The 16459-nt window shown below is 38.1% G+C and overlaps 1 long non-coding RNA gene across 1 annotated transcript; it reads right to left on the bottom strand.

The window, feature by feature from the left end:
• Positions 1-1210: 1210 nt before the first annotated feature.
• On the bottom strand, positions 1211-15526 carry LOC104911197. The gene is made up of 3 exons (XR_793717.2): positions 15425-15526; positions 8727-8803; positions 1211-1357 (listed from the first exon to the last, which is right to left on the bottom strand). It is a non-coding gene; the product is annotated as an uncharacterized LOC104911197 (long non-coding RNA).
• Between the last annotated feature and the right edge of the window lie 933 nt (positions 15527-16459).

Here is a 16459-nt window from a genome sequence, read left to right on the forward strand (position 1 = left end):
CTTCACTAGCACCAGACAAAAACATACAATTCCTTTTCCCAATTCCAAAAGTGTAATTTATTCTAATGTACACCATTTCTAAATTAATCAAAGATATGCCAATACTTACAACACTGGTCTGTTTAACAAAATAAGTCCACTAGCTCTGGGGCAAGCACTGAGCAGTCTCCTAACCATAGTAATTGGCTCTCAAACACAGAAGGCCCCATTCAACAGCATACTTCAGAATTTTCTGAATCCGTGTACTTTATCTTCTATAAACATGCATCTATTTTTAAGAATACGAAGAAGAGGCAATAAGGAGGAGGAAAATAATGAAAATAATATTATTAAAGTTTACTATATTGAGGAAACTGTTTAAGACCTAATCTATTAGACCTTGTTTTTTGATCAGCACACAGAAAACAGCTGCATTTTTCTCCTGTGGGAGATTGCACACAGGCAACCACTCCAGAAAATATTCACTTCAGGTTACTAAGACAGTCAGAAATTTGTCCTGCTTAAGTCAACTGGAAAGGGGAAAAAAAACTAACTTTTAAACAAGCTTTGCTGAAAGTTAATTACAAGCACATCATTTCCCATTATTCATTATAGCAACATAGTTGTAGATGAAGATTTATAATGGAAGTTTTTTGACATTCCGTATACATGATGAATTTACCCAATATTAAAATATCTGACAGCTGGCAAAAGGGACAGTCCAAGCTGTCTTCCTCCACAGTTTAAAAGAATTCTAGAAATTGCTTTACTTACCACCAGAGTATAGCATTCCAGTCCAGGAGCTTTGCCCACACAGTGTATTCTAGCAAACTTGGACTTTTACCTACACCTTGAAAAATTCATCTTTTTTGAAAGATGAAATTAGTATGACGAAGATAAAACATATTTGGCTAGAACTTCAGAGTTAATTTAAACCCCTTTCCTTTGAAAAGCTGTTTTGTGTCCACTGAGACTGCTAGTATACAACTGTATTTTTCTAGTTACTCTTTCTAAAGAAAGAAAATGCATATGCTGGTATGCTTGGAAGTCAATTTTTTTTTCATCCAGTTTCTGATTAAGGCCTTATACTTCCCCAAGTGTTGAAAAAGAAAATCCCTACAGAACTTCTCCATTATTTTTTTCTCTAATAGCAAGGCCCACGCAGGTATCATGGGATATTTTTAGAATTTAAGACGTATTTAAAGATTTCACTGATGCCCACCACTACAATACAAGACAGTTTCAAAATTTATTCCATGCATGGAAAAACAACATATTTAAACAATCACTTCATAATTAAATTTATGAGACAGTACACTGAAATCACTATACAGACAAACACACAATTTGCTGCTGGAGTTGGGAGAGTGGTCATCACCTGGTTAAAAAGAAAATTGCAGTTAGATGAAAAGTTTCTTTAAAAAGTTTTCAAAGATAGCCAAGAGGAAGAAAAAAGAAAAAAATCTAAGTGAGTTTAAAACTTCAGGCCTGATATGGATTAATTATTGTCAGAAAACCTATTCCTAACACTTGACCAAACCAGATCGGCTAGGCTATGGGGCTGCTTATGGCCTAGGAGCAAGCTGTAAACAGGTGAACTGACAATGTACACTCATTCCAGATTTAATTAAGCCCATGACATCAGTTAAGATAGTTCCCTAGCTGCAGTGGTCATAGCCTAGACTCTTTCAAGCAATTACGGCATTTAGCCCATTCTCAAAGAATCAGATAGCAAATATGATGTCAGTAACAGCCCTCTGAGAGCATTGCGTTTGGAGAGAAACTGCTATAAAGAATGGCATTCAACTTTTTGTGCATTTGAAAGTGATTACTACATTACCACAATTTTCAGGCCAGAATGTTGAAATGGTACAAGTTCTGCTACTTTCCTCTATATGTGTTGGGGAGCATCTACTTATTATCTGAACATCCTCCTCTTGACATTATAGAGCTAGTGGTGGGGAGAGATGAGTTTGTTTCTCTACCACTTTGTTTAGGTTTTACCTACACGACACCACCATTAGATTAGCCAGATTGTTAACTTCTCTCCTTTTGTCATGTCAAAAGGAAAGACCAAGGAAGATTATTTTTGGGAGCAGCTGCTGATAAGTGCATTTTTAGTCAATTAGCATGTTTTTTTAGGCACCTTTTTACGGCCCTTTAGTCAGGGAATATCTGCATCAGCATAGACAAAATCCTCCCTCAAGACACTGCTTGATAAAGCCACACAGAGGAATTTCCCAAGGACTGGTCTGCCCTACCAAGCTGGAGGTAACTGGCACGAAACACAGGAGGGTATATTTAGAACATACAACTGAGATAATGACTTCATTAAACATCAAACAGTATCACTATAGTACATTTCCATAACAGGAAGATAACGTGTATTACATTAAGCTATTTTTGTTTTTGTGGACATTAGAGTCATCTATCACTCACTAGATCACTCCAATTCTGTTAAGTAACATTGTTTCCCTTCCATGCCACCTGATTAGTCCAGCTGCCCTCTTCCCAAGCATCTTCAAGAACACTCCAATGCTTCCCGAGCTCCAAAGATCCTATTTCATCTCAAGATTTCCAACAGCTGTAAGCAACAATTGTAGCTATAAATCTGCCACAGGTGTCCCAATAGAAGCATTAAGGCACATTTATCGCTTTAGGAGTTGATCTCTGAAGTGTATTCTGAGTATTTGGACCAGAATATATCACAGGGATCACTGCTTGCTGGCAAAGTTTCTTCTTATGAAACAATTAGACGTTCTGAAGCTCTCCATGATTTGTGTGTTTGTGATTTCACATGCTCATGGGGTTAAAGTGAGCTTCCAAGGATGTAAGTAGGTGGCACGCAGATTCACCGTCACTTTTGAAAAGCATGTTCAAAATATAACAGTTCCTTTAAGGGTGCTAATTTACTGCCATTTGCAGTCATCTTCTACAGAAAGATGCCTTTCCAAAGTTACTTCAGTTAAATATTCGACAAAAAAATGGAATCTTCACATAAAAATAACTCATAAGACATGAAGAATATTCAAGAACAACCCTCGTCAACGCCTATCCCCAAACTGATTGAATATACACATTCATTTATAAGCTGAGGCATCAGATTATATTAGTATCCCACTGTCTTCACAGCAACATGTGCTAAGGTAGAGAAGGAAACAAAGCATCTTCCTGACACCTCTCCAGGTAAAGCACACAAGATTTGGCAGTCTCTGGAAAGCAGAGTGCCCTCTTGAACAAAGGAAATTCCAAAGATAGTCCAGTTAAACACCTGCAAGTTTTAAGTAAACTTGAGCTAACATTATTTGGAATAAGAACCTGTTCCCATGTAAAGAGACTACCCAGTAAATGTCAGCAGACCCCAGATGGGATGTACGCTGCAGTCAGGAGCATGAATATTAATTAATACCTGGAACAAACTAAGTTTATTTAAAGGCTGTAAGAAAGATGCAGCAATATTGTCTTCAGCATGCAGAAACAATACAAATCCAAAATGTACTTTCCTGGTGATGTAAATTGGTCTATCTGGGAATTCTGTTGTAAAAATTAATAACAGAACATAAAACAGACCTTAGTGACACAAAGAGAGCCACATCTCAGAAGTAGCCTACTGTTTAGATCAGAACATTGTACATATGCCAGGTAATGTTCACTATTCTACCTTTTTTTTTTCCTTTTTTTCTTTCTTGGGGGAACTAAGTAGCATCATATACAGGCACTCACAAAAGTTGCTAACTGACTTAAAATTTTTGGAGGGAAAAATGTCCTTTTTCACTAGTTAGATCTTTTGTTTCTTAGTTTAGTGCTGAAACTTGATTTGATTCACTATGAGAGCTGAAGGAGTTTTTTGGGGCATAGACCACATAAAATCAAGTATAATCTGAAGAAAGAGAAGCAGAAACTATGCCTTGAATATCTTCAAGAAAACAGATTGCTTTTGCAGAGGATCTCCATAACACCTAACAGCTTCTTTATTAACTGTTATTTTTTAGGTTCCTCTTTAAAGAACGGAGGTACTTCCTTCTCTAATCAATTAGGACTCTAAGCTCTCAGTTGGCTTTCTCAGTCCGGGATGCATTTTACAATATGATTTTTAAAGTAACTGTTAAGTATTATTAAAGTAATTAACTCCATATTATCTTGTAAATTGTACACAAATGTTGTGAGAGGAAACATCCACAATGGAATCTAAAGAAGTCAACACAGCTGATGATTTAAAGCTGTTTAAGTCTTGCTGGAAATTTCAGCTAGGATAAAACTCTCAAAAAATCTTTAAAATAGAAAAAGCAAAGACGACTGGAGAGAACAAGGTGGTGCAAGATGACCTAGGTTGCTAGAGAGATTCCTGTCTGAGAGGCTTCACATGATGTTCCAGCCTGTTGTCTGGGAGGTCTGTTTTAAGTGCAATAGGGTTGAAAAAACCTCACCAGTGCTAACTGTGGGCTATGCACTGACATGAACAGAAAAAGCACAAGTTTGAGAAGTTCTCTGCCATATTCAGGGATACTTGCCATCCTTCACAGCCTACACATGCCATACTGCAAACTTATCCCCTATGTTTTGGCTGCTTCCTGGATTCACATGCACACCAGCAAACTCAAGAACTGCAAAGCAATTGCAAGTCCAGGCATTTAAAACAATTTAAAATCATAGCCCTATTGGCCACTGAGAAGCTCTGAACTGCAGTAGTTTGGAAGTGACCAAGCAAACAGATTCTGTCATTCAAGACTTTAAAGCATTATCCATTCTCCGCTATCCATGTGCCTTGCCAGTTTGAAGAACACAAATCATCTTCTACACTAAAATATACAGTCTTTTGGTGCACAGTTAAAGCCGCAAGGACTTCGCCGCTTGGATCTCAGATCTGGAATTCATTGTTGCAACACATTTTTAATCCTGGTCTGCATCAAGAGTGGTAGGTCTTAAAGGACTGGATGAATTCCACTACCTTTGTCAGTCTCCATAGAGAAGTAGCAGTACAGATTTAGAAGCAGATTTTTGTATTCCTTGTTTATTTTTGTTGCAAGATAAATTCAATGCTCGGGGGAATTAAACGCCTGGATAAGAGAATCCAGAAGTCAGGCATTCTTTCTGAGGACAAATAAATATTTTCAGCTCTGCCAGTTTTCCTGCTTTAGGAGATTAAGCTTAAGACAAAGATAAATCAAGCATTAACTTAAACAACAATAATTTTGGTCAAAGACTTAGAGGATACAGCTAGTTAATTTTTAGTAGAAGCTAAGGCTGATAAAACTGTTTGAAAATTAAAGATCTCTCACAATTATCTTGTTGTTCAAGGCATTTGAAGACCACCTACTCCTCAAAGATACATTTCTATGTCGTAGCCAGAAAGAGGTTTGAACACTGCCGTCTGTCAGCACACAGATTTACACTTGACTAAGTTCCTCACTAGTCCTTTTACTTTACCAGTTTCTCTGGTTCACCAAAACCATCTCTCTATATGATAAATACTGGCTTTGCCAAACAAAAAAGTCAGTTTAGCAAGATCCTGTGCAGTTTCACAGGTAAGTTTTCAGTGAAAAAAATCTCAGAGAGAAATTAAGACCTATCTTGATTTTACCAAGGAAAGAAGTAGTTCATTTGCACTATACACCTTCAGAACACCAGGGCTTCAAATAGGGCATTCCTCATCTACAACAATTAGCATCTGTTCATCCTTCGCTGTCATATTGATTTCAATTGCAACACAGCTACAACCAGGGTTCAAACTTCACTGAGATGGGCCACTAATCACGTAGTTTAAAAAACAGTAATTGACAGTGCTTCCACAACAATTATTTGCATTTCTATCTTTCAGCATGATTGTTCTCTGGCTCTGCTTGGTTTGATAGATTACTGGAATTCTTAGCATCAAAAGAAATATAATGAATGGTCTTGATATACAGCAGCAAGTTATCACAAGCCTGGATCTCCTATGCTCTTATGCTAAGCTACAGCTTTACAAAAGACTTTGTGGCACTGTACATCACAAAAACAACAATCATAGGTGTAGGATTTAGGGTACACTTGGTCAGACGTAGTTACAAAATAACTGGATTAGGAACAAAGATATTTGAATCACAGCTAAGATACACACTGCAGCAATCATAAAACCAAAGATTCAGCACGTTTTCATTTTGCCAGTTGTGTTCTTTAGCAACACACGAAAAGTTTAAACTCAACATCAGAGTAAACAGGCAGTATGCATTTGGATAGATTCAGTTGTGCTTTTTCAAATGTACATGCAGCTAAAAACATGTTCGTTGGCAAATAGCAATAATAGCATCTGCAGTCTGAGAATAACCAATGGGCAAACTTTTGAAAATAGAAGACCTTACTTATACTAATTTGGTATCTTCAAGCTTCCACAGACCATCTAATTTTTACACTCCAGGTGAACTGTGCTTGGCTCAGACCCAGTGGAATTTACAGCACTTCACTAATTCTAAGAGACCACTTGCTGTACTTCCAAAAGAGCCCAAAGAACCCAATACATCACCATAACTATTATTATTCAGAGCTCTCTATTTAACAGTCTACCTCTCCTTTGCAGTGCCTTCATACAAGTTGATAGCTTGAAGCTCCTTATAACATTCTGCTGTGTGGCCCTCTATGCATTTTAAATGGAAAGATTAAAGAGGTACATTCTTTTGCCTTTAGTAGTTAACATGATGCCCTTTGGGAGTCTAAAACTGAGATCTTTAAAGAGGATAAATGCTTCTGAGCTGTCAGAGGAGGTCTAAGCAGACATACAGCAAGGCTGCCGACTACAGCAGTTGAACACATGCTCTTAGCACAGGTAACTGCTATGTTCTTTTGCCTCCTTGTCCAAAGATATAATGAGAAGCTGCTAAGTTAAGTTTCCATACTCCTGAAATACTCAGTCACACAGAAAAGGTGAATTTGATTTCTCCTCAGTCCAAGCTAAAAGTAAGAGGATTTGAAGGTAATACAATAGTGTCAGCTGGTACTTTTGCCCTTTTCATCATCATCTTTTTGCCTTTTTTTTTTTTTTAACCATCACATCTATTATTATAGGTATCTTTTTCCAAAAAGCATTTCAAAAGCTCTTTATATAACTAGATATCTAGTTTGCATAAACAGGTCATTTATGTGAGCTTGCTCCCCTTTTCTTGTATGAAGATCATTAGATTTGCTAATACTAATACAATAACTAATTCAGGCCACTGAAAAGTAGTATCACTGTCTGTATTACAGTCTACCATTGGAACACTCTAGGAAAGAAAATAAGTGTTGATGAAAACATATCCATTCAAAACTCTAACGCTCAGAATCTTTTGTGCGTGTTCATGGAAGTCATTCAACATCATTTACAAAATACTATGAAAGACACCCTATTTGCGTAGCTTCCACTTTGGTTTCTTACATTTAATTTCCAGTAGTTTTCACAGTTTGTTATCCCAGGACTTAATGGAAAACTATCTGTACCACCTTCTTTTAGATTAGTATACACAGTCAGTAGGCTCTGAATAAATTAAAAACAAGTCCAAAAATCCAAACTATTGAAATATAGCAGCATCTAATCTGCTATTTCAGGTGTTTATTCTCCTAGGGCTTTTACTAATTTTATTATCTCATAACTTCAATTAACTCAAAACGAATTCTCAGGCAAAAAGAATGATGCTGCAAGTTATCTAGCACTTGGTCTCTTGGAAAAAAGTTGTCTGTAAACACTCATCTTGACAGAAAGCAGTAGAAAATAACCATAACTTTTTTTAATAGCTCTACTAATCCATGATTTTATTTTAGCTTCACATATATTAATAGCTTTTGCTGTCCAAGCACAGAATAGCCACATTACAAAAATGACTGGGCTGCCACCATTTTAGGCAATCTATCTGGAAAATGAGATGCAAGTGGAGACTTGATACAAACAGCTTTTGTCCTAATCAAATTTAAGATTTTTGTTTGTTTGTTTGTTTTGTTTGTTGGTTGGTTTTTTTTTTTTTTCCTTCTGCAGTACTGTGGCAGTACATACATGAGCAAAAAGATCCCCAAAAAAGCGCAGAGCACAACATTGAAAGCTCTGGTGTTCTCTTGTTTAAGCATATAAAACTGTTCTATCTACTAGCCAGTAGAATAATTGATTCAATAACCACATAAGATATACTTTAGAGGTCTCAGCATCTTCAACTCATTCTAATAAAACTGAAGAAACACACACACACACACACACACACACACACACACGTATGTATGTATACTATATATACACACACATCTGAGAAGTTACTCCAGTTTGAAAGTGCTTTACAAGATTGAGAAGTTTGTATCTGGACAGCAAAATGAATATATTTAAAGAAAATCAATACAAGAACATACTTTTTTGAAGCCAACTTTTATCACTTACAAAAGCAAAAATCAGGTCATTAGAGTATCAACAGAGTCCTAAGTAAAATGTAGTAGCCTTGATTATTCAGCTATTGATAACATTAAACCCTAGAACAGAAAGTCCTCTTAAAGTTTTGCCTTCAGCAAGAACATTTACTAACATTTTTTTTCTGGAAATCTTTCCAACCAATATATCCAAGAAACTGAAACAGGGCTGTAATCCTTTCACTATTTCAGTAAAGCAGTATACTATCATAACAACTAAAAATCCACACTAGACCTAGAGACTACAGCAACAAACTACTATAGTGTCCATCAACTATATGTCAGAGATCTCAAGGTGATTTAAAAAATAAAACAATTTTAAACTCTTAGGAAATAAGATTTAAACTTACCTGCACGGTGCTGCCCAACAAAGCCAACAGTATCTCCAGGAGCTTACAAGATAGAACTGCCGTTAAGTTTCACACACCTTGAAAAGCGGAAGGAACAATGCATCAATGAGTGAACCATGTGGCTCTTGTTTAACTAATTAGAGGAAGAAAAATAAACAAAGAACAATCTTCCAGTACTCTTGCCTTTCTGAACATGAGACCACTGGCATTTTCAGTTACTTCAATTATCCATCATGAAAGATGGAAGTAGTAACATAACATCATGTACTTTTATTTCTTTCTCTGACCATCTCTGTGTCCAGCTGGTAGCCTCCTTAGAACAGCAACTTTAGGAAGGCATAAGATCTGTATTTCCAGACCAATTTATTTCTAAATCCAGCCATATTCTCAACAACAAAAGAGATGACTCTGATTTTAATCAGCAGTACACCTTGAACACAGTCACTCTAATGCAATGGAAAGCACAGTAATAATAGTGGAGTAGCAAAGTCCTAGGCTTTTCCTAGTGAGCCCAAATGCAGCAGCCTTGAAAACAGAAACAAAGGAAAAAGCTGCTTACCCTTAGAAGACGTCAAATAAGTAAGGATCTCCAGTTAAAATACACTTGCCTCCACTGCCAATCCTTAAATGAGGTCTGGGAAGGGAGGGAGCCAGGATTCCAGTCACTCAGATGCATTGCATGCAGCTGAGCTCCCCTGGGTTGGCGGTGCCTTCCCACCAGGTGCTCAATCACTGTTTCAAGCTGTGACAACATTTCTGCTACAGTTGCCTAATTTCATATGGGGGGAGTGTAGTCATGTCAAATAAGGGAGCTAAACTGAAGGAAGAGTGTGGAACTCTGCCGCACTGCCTTAGGCCATAGATGTGATGAATTTTGCAGAATACAAGAACTACAGAATTGTTAAACTATTAGTACTTTAGAAAGCATGAAGTTCTCTCTGAATTACTTCTTTCATTTTCTAGCTATAGGATAATGTCCAACACTGCCCTTATTTCTACCAAACATTAAATTGAGTGCTCTTTTTTGAATTTTATTGCATCATACTGAATCAGTTCTTCTAAAAAAAAAAAAAATCACTGAAAAGGGGAGGTCCACATTCTACTCAGTTCTAGGGCAAATAATGACAGTATTAATATGGGAATGGTTCTGCATCCAAACCTCTCAAAATGTGCTTTCTAACCTCACTGTAAAAATCACGAAGCAGCATTAAATAATCCCTTCTCTCAGGCCCAGCTCACGTGCTTCAGGAGCACTGAATTCACTGGAAGTGAGGCCATCTCGTGTTTCCTCACACACCTGGGATTCATTACATCACCTCTGTATGAGGCCAGGCAAAGCGTTTCTTCAGTGACCATGTGTCATGGAAGAAAAGGCCAAGTCAGCGCCTCACAGCCAGGAAGCCTGTCTCTGGAGACATTTTCTTTGAATCAAGAGTGAGCCTGGCTCTGCCCCTCAGGTATCAACACAATCACTTGCAAACAAGAAGGACAATTTTGTGTTTGTGGTATCCACAGTGCAGGAGAGGATTCCAACACAGAATGGTGGAAGGAGTTGAATGCATCCACTATGTATGCGGAGACAGGGATTCCCTGCAGTTTTTGAAAAAGTCACGTACCTTCATTTCAGATGGGATGCACCAACAAATACCTCATCCCCCTGACACTGAAACTAGAGCAGCTGGACCACGCTGCCCTCACCCCAGGCTCTATCCAAGTTATGTCCTCCCTGGACTCTGTGGGGCAAGGATGCTTCCCCATCTAACTCTGCAGTCTGAAATGCTCAGTGCATTTCATGAGGCCCGTCTTCTCTGTAACTCTCCCTCTTCACCCTTCTGTCTCAGCTTACAGCAGATGAGGAGCTGCAAGAGAGTACATCCCTGGGTCCTGTCTCCCAGCTTCTATCCCTGCCAGATGGCAGCCACAGCACAGTGGTAGCTGACAGGCAGGCTGGGAGCAAATAGCAGGGCTTCTAAAAATCACTACTTTCTTTTACTATTTTATTTTTATTAAATACACATCAAGTCTACAGTTGTCTGTCACTGAAATTGCACATACTTGTTGAAAAAAAAGTTCCTGTAATAGTCTCCAAATTTCTGTCCATCCTATTTACCACAAACTTGCAGGAGACTTTCCTCCTTTGACACCAACATATACAATATATGAACAGCTTTATTTCTAACTGAAGTCTTGGTTCAGTAAAATAAACGGAAGTTATGTATTACACAAAGAAACAGTTCTACTGCCTGTTCCCATAGCTCCCAACTAACTCCCTTTAACAGATGTTCCATGCTGTAAGTCAAGGTTGAGCCTTTGTATATGCATAAACAGTTTATGAAATGAGCAAATTCAATTGCACAGTAAAAACTACTGCTTCTTGGCTACAGCCGCTTCCACAATCAAACCTCTGTATGCAATAGCTGTTTGGGAACTGAAATTGAATCCTGCCCTTATTAAAGTTATCAGTACCTCCTTTTCCCCTCCAGAATTCTACATCTCATTCTCTTTAACACGGGAAGAATTTCAGAAGGTCTCTGAATTCTTCATAGATTAAAAAACCTCCTGTGAAAATTAATGAAATCCTTGTTACCTGAATGTTCAAAGCTAGCAACAGACACAGAAACGTATGGGACAGATATTTCATTTTCCAGTTAGTATCCTTCTAGTATCATTTTTGAAGAGAAAAGCATTATTTAATTAAAAGATGAGTCCACCAACATTTATGTCCTTATATATGTACAGTAAACCACATTCCATGGTGTATGATATTACAGACTTAGAAGTATTACAAATATGCATTCGTGATCCAAATAAAAATAGGTCAGCTGTATCCAAGTTACATTTACTTCTTGCAAAGGTTAGGAGTGTCATCTTAACTATATCTGCATTGCATTAAGACAAAACTGCAAATCAGTTGCTGAAAAAAGAAAGCAATCAGATTTAAAGGGTTTCTAGAGGGCAGAATTACCATAAAAACTGAGTCGCAAGATCTTACATTTGACTACTGTCAGAATTTATTCTAAAAATAATAAAAATAATAGACCCACTAACAAAATATCCTCTCATTCTTATTTAAAGCTGTAGTGATTCTGTATACAATCAGAAATTTTGGCAAAAGACACTGTCAGCAAAACAAGGAGCTGTTAATGAATTAAAATGCAAAAAGGCTGCGTAGAAGAAATATAAATGAGGACAGGTGACAAAGGAGGAATATAAAAGCAGTGCTTGGGTAATTAGGGATGTTAGCAGGAAATAGAGAGCCCAGTGGGAGCTCAACATGCTGAGGAGCATAAAAGGTGAAAAGAAAACAATTTTGTAAGTACACTAATAGCAAACCAAAGTTTAAAGGAAATGTGAAGCTGTTGTTGAGTGGTGGAGACTATCTGCTGGCAGATGATATAGCAAAGGTTGAAATATTAAATGATTTTTTGTCACGATCTTCAAAAAAAATTCCCAGACTATTGCATTTATCTGTACAGTTTGAGAAAGAAGGCCAAGCTAAGGCAGAAGAGTTAGAGACTGTTTAAAGAACCTAGGTGTATTCACATAAATGGGATCAATAGGATCACTCAAGGATGGTGAAAAAAGAAAATGGGTGATGCAATTATGAAGACACATCAATCTCAGAACATTGTGATGATTTACAGGAAAGGGTTAGCGTTACAATCATCTTTAAGAATGGTCCAGAGAGGATCTGAGAAACTAGCTGTTGGACAACTTCAACTCAGTTTCTGAAAAAGCACCTTTACATTTCCAAACAAAGGATAAACAAGAAGGTGATGGGCAAAAGGATTTATGAATAGCAGACCAGGTCTGTAATTATTAATTCAAACTGTCCTTCTATGCTGACATATCTAGCAAGAAAAAAAAGACACTCCTCTTTGGCAGCATATTCATAAGATCATTTTACATAGGTAGTGTATTCCGAGGTTCAATACAGTGTGAAGGTTCAGACCTGTTAGTGCTAATACACAAAACTGTGAAACATGTATCAGTCTCTGCAGCCAAAAAGGAGGACACAGTTTAATACTGCAAATGTAACCCCCTCTTCTTTGATGCTGAATTAATTCCATGGGTTACTTCATACCAAGCTGGTGTCACCAAACCTTTTTGGATCTCCACTTACATTCTATTTTTCATGCATGACTGTGCACTCTTCATAAACTTTCATGAAGAACCCCATTGAATCAGTAGAGCTCCATGTGCTATTTGCAGACTATGAAGTGTGGTCTATGAGTCACTGGCATATACCTCAGGTTAAAAAAAAAATAGTAACCACATAGAGGTAAGTTCAAACCTAAAAGGAAATATACATCTGGGGATCTTAGATGCCATCTGAACATTGTTTCAACTCCATTTCAACTGCTGTATTTCCCAGTCATCTCCAATAGCAGAGTTTATGTATGCCTTAAAAGCAGATAATCCCGAGTAATTGTCCAAAGGAGAATACAACAAGGTAGCCATGCCTAGGCTTTGTGAGACATGCTATTTTTCTAGTAAGGTATATTAGTCTTTGGCCATTCTCTAGTCAAAAATCCCTGAATGCATACAGTTCCAGTGCAAGACAGTAGATTCGTAGCAGAACTCATGCATGCATTTCTTTCCAAGAGGGAAATGGGACACTGTTGCTCATCACACATGCATTAACTTTCAAGAAAATTCTTACTACATTTCATGACCAATGTATCACACATCTATATATCTCCAGGCAGTCATGGAATAGGATGGAAAGATGCATGGAATGGACGTTCTGAGGGTGTTGGTGACGGCCACTGCTATTTATGCACGCAGTGATTATTTTGCTTCATTTTTGCTGAAAGCAATTTACGGACATTGATTTCATTGTTTATCTTCCACCTCCGTAGTCCTTTGGACAAAAGCTTGTGTTGTTAGGCACAATATGCTATTTTAAATGAGATTTTACATTAAATTCAGAGCAGAGCAACAACTTCATTAATCTTACCATCTGTTCTGTTCAGGCTCGGTGGCTTTCATGTAACATTTAACTTTTGTACAAACCCAAAATGCTAAAAGTTAAACTGAGCTCAACTTTTTTGTGCCTCACCACTTGATGGGGATAATAACATAGTTTGCCTCAGATTTGATAGAAAAGCAGGGTAGGTTCCTGGTCACCATTTATCAACTGCTGCTTTTAACTGCAGAAAATAAGGAATATTGGGAAACGTGATTTTTCACCACAGTTCTGTGTGTTGGAAGCAGCCATGGGATTACTTATTGCTGTGGAAGCCTCACAGACCAAGGCTCTGAAGCGAGAATCTGTCAGGCAGTTTCCACATCTGGTCAACAGCATTTGACTTTAAGCAGTTTAACTTCAATTTTGAGGTTGAGTTTATTACCTTGTGAATTATCCCATCCAAGCTGGAGATTAACAGTTCTCTACCTTTTCCAAGAAAGGAGAAAAGTAAATCATTGACACTCACAAAATGACACAGGCACTGTCAGGGCAGGCTGCTGCCTTCCTTCCAGCACACTGACATCTCTGTGTGGATGGCAAGAAGATTGGTTTAGAGGACCAATCAGAAACATTTAGGGCTTTTAGCTTATTTGACACTGGAACCAACATTCCTGTTTTGGATGAGGGCTGTTCTTGCTCTAACTGGTTCATTTCAAACTAGATCTATGAAACACTGTTAGTACTCCTGAACTAACAGCAGATCTCACTTTTACAGTTTCCGGCAAACATGCACATCTTTAGTAAGTAAAATAAAGCTAAAATCCTGTACTGTGAGAAAGAGATATCCCCTACAGCTACAATAAAGGCAGCAATGCAAAAGTAGAACCATCCAACAGAATTTGTGGAAGTCCTTGTAGCAGGAAGAAAGAGGAAGTGGTCACAGGTTACAGCACCAGAAAACAGCATGAGTGCAGACTGGCAAAATATTTTCATGGCTCCCACAGTGATACCACAAGCAGCTCTTGCACCACAGTTAAGGTCTTATCCATTTTCCCATGCTACAGAAAGTGAGGAAAAAGGAATAACACCACTGGAGGGCTACAACTGACCTCACCAAGAATGCACACCTAGGCAAAAGTCAGGCAAAAATTTGTAACTTGGAATAGTCCAAATTACACAGCCCCACAGCTCATTTCCACGAGGATATGTGGAAAAGTAAATGGACTGAGGATACGGGAACTGAAAAAACAATGAAAAGAGCAAAAGAAAAAGAAAAAAAAAAAAACAACAGATGCTTCCGTGGCACACAGAGTCTGAAAAGTTGTTCTGAGAAAAAGACAGTGGACTAGAAATACCAGGCACCACACAATGACTACCAGTCACAATGTGTGTTTCTGTGCAATGTTCAAACACTGGCAACAAGATCATCAACAGCTGTTCAATTTCTATGAATCTCCATCTGATTTTATGATCCTGTCAGACCATTAACCTCACCTGTGCTTCTCAGATAGCAAACTTTTATGCATATCTAATGAAGACCTTTATATCAAAGACAGATTTTGCATCATTCTAAAATGCACAGACTGCTTAACTGAGCAGAGAAAGCAGCATCCAATTGCTTGACACTCTTATTGTCTGCCTACTGATAGTTTTCAGTCTTCAGCTGCCCAGGCGTAGCAATAGGACAGATCAATACGACGGGAAAAGCTGTTTCACCAGAGGTGTAACAACAGAAGGATCAGCACAATAGAAAGGTGCTATAAAGGAATGGAAGAAGATCACTCACCTGTATCAGAAGATTTCAGGTTCACAGGGGAAAGCTTCACCAAGGAGGAATCTCCAGAAAGAAACCCATCCCTAGCAGCAGTCAGTCCTTAAAGGGAGTCTCAGAGAGGTGCAGCCAGGCTCCACCCCTTCTGATCACACGGCTGAATTGCCTTCACCTGTGTCCCCAGGGCTGACTGGGTCCTTTCCCCAGGTGCTCAATCAGTGGTCAGGCCGTGACTCAGCAGTTCCCATACACCAGGCCTTAACAGCACAGTCAGCAACCCTGTTTTATCTCCTATCCAGTAGAATGGTAATTCTCTGGAGCATGAGACAGAGGAGTAAAAATCTCCATGTGTTCTTCACAAGAACATATGACCAACACCTTCTCTGATTTCCAACCTGTGTCCAATCAAAACCAAGTATTTAAAGAGATTTTCACTATGCAGTCCAACACGGGTGCTGTGAATAGCCTGAAAAGAATCATGTATTCAAAACAGTCCAGGTTGTTTATAGTTCTGACCATAAGTTACAGCATCAATTTTAGGATACACCTCCTTTACGTGTCCATTATGAAATTTCAGCAATCACATGTAATAGGGACTGTAAACAACATATTCCCGTGTTTATTTTACCCATTATTGTTTTTCAAATTCCCTGCACAACAATTTCATGACATTCTCAATATTCCACTGTCCTGTAGGGGCACACCAGTGCTGTAGAAACTGCAGCTGAAAAATGCCATTCTTTCGCACATTTTAGATCAAAATTGAATTGGTTCTCACTACCAGAATTGTAACAGAATTCTCTCATCCAGAAAACAACCGGTGCTCACTGTCATCTCCAGAAGGCATAAATTCTAAAATAGCTGCATCCCCTATACATTTTGGTTGAATGTTCAAAGGAAATTAAGAGAGCTAAAGCTGAATTTGAAAAACACCTTATAGGAGATATTGAACTCAATTATGAAAAATTCTTCAAGTACAATCAAAGAAGCACAGCTTCCAGGGTATCAGTGGGACTGCTCATTGGCACAGTAATAAACAGGACACTAAAA

The sequence above is a fragment of the Meleagris gallopavo genome, chromosome 5, assembly GCF_000146605.3.
Source record: "Meleagris gallopavo isolate NT-WF06-2002-E0010 breed Aviagen turkey brand Nicholas breeding stock chromosome 5, Turkey_5.1, whole genome shotgun sequence".
Classification (NCBI taxonomy): Eukaryota; Metazoa; Chordata; class Aves; order Galliformes; family Phasianidae; genus Meleagris; species Meleagris gallopavo.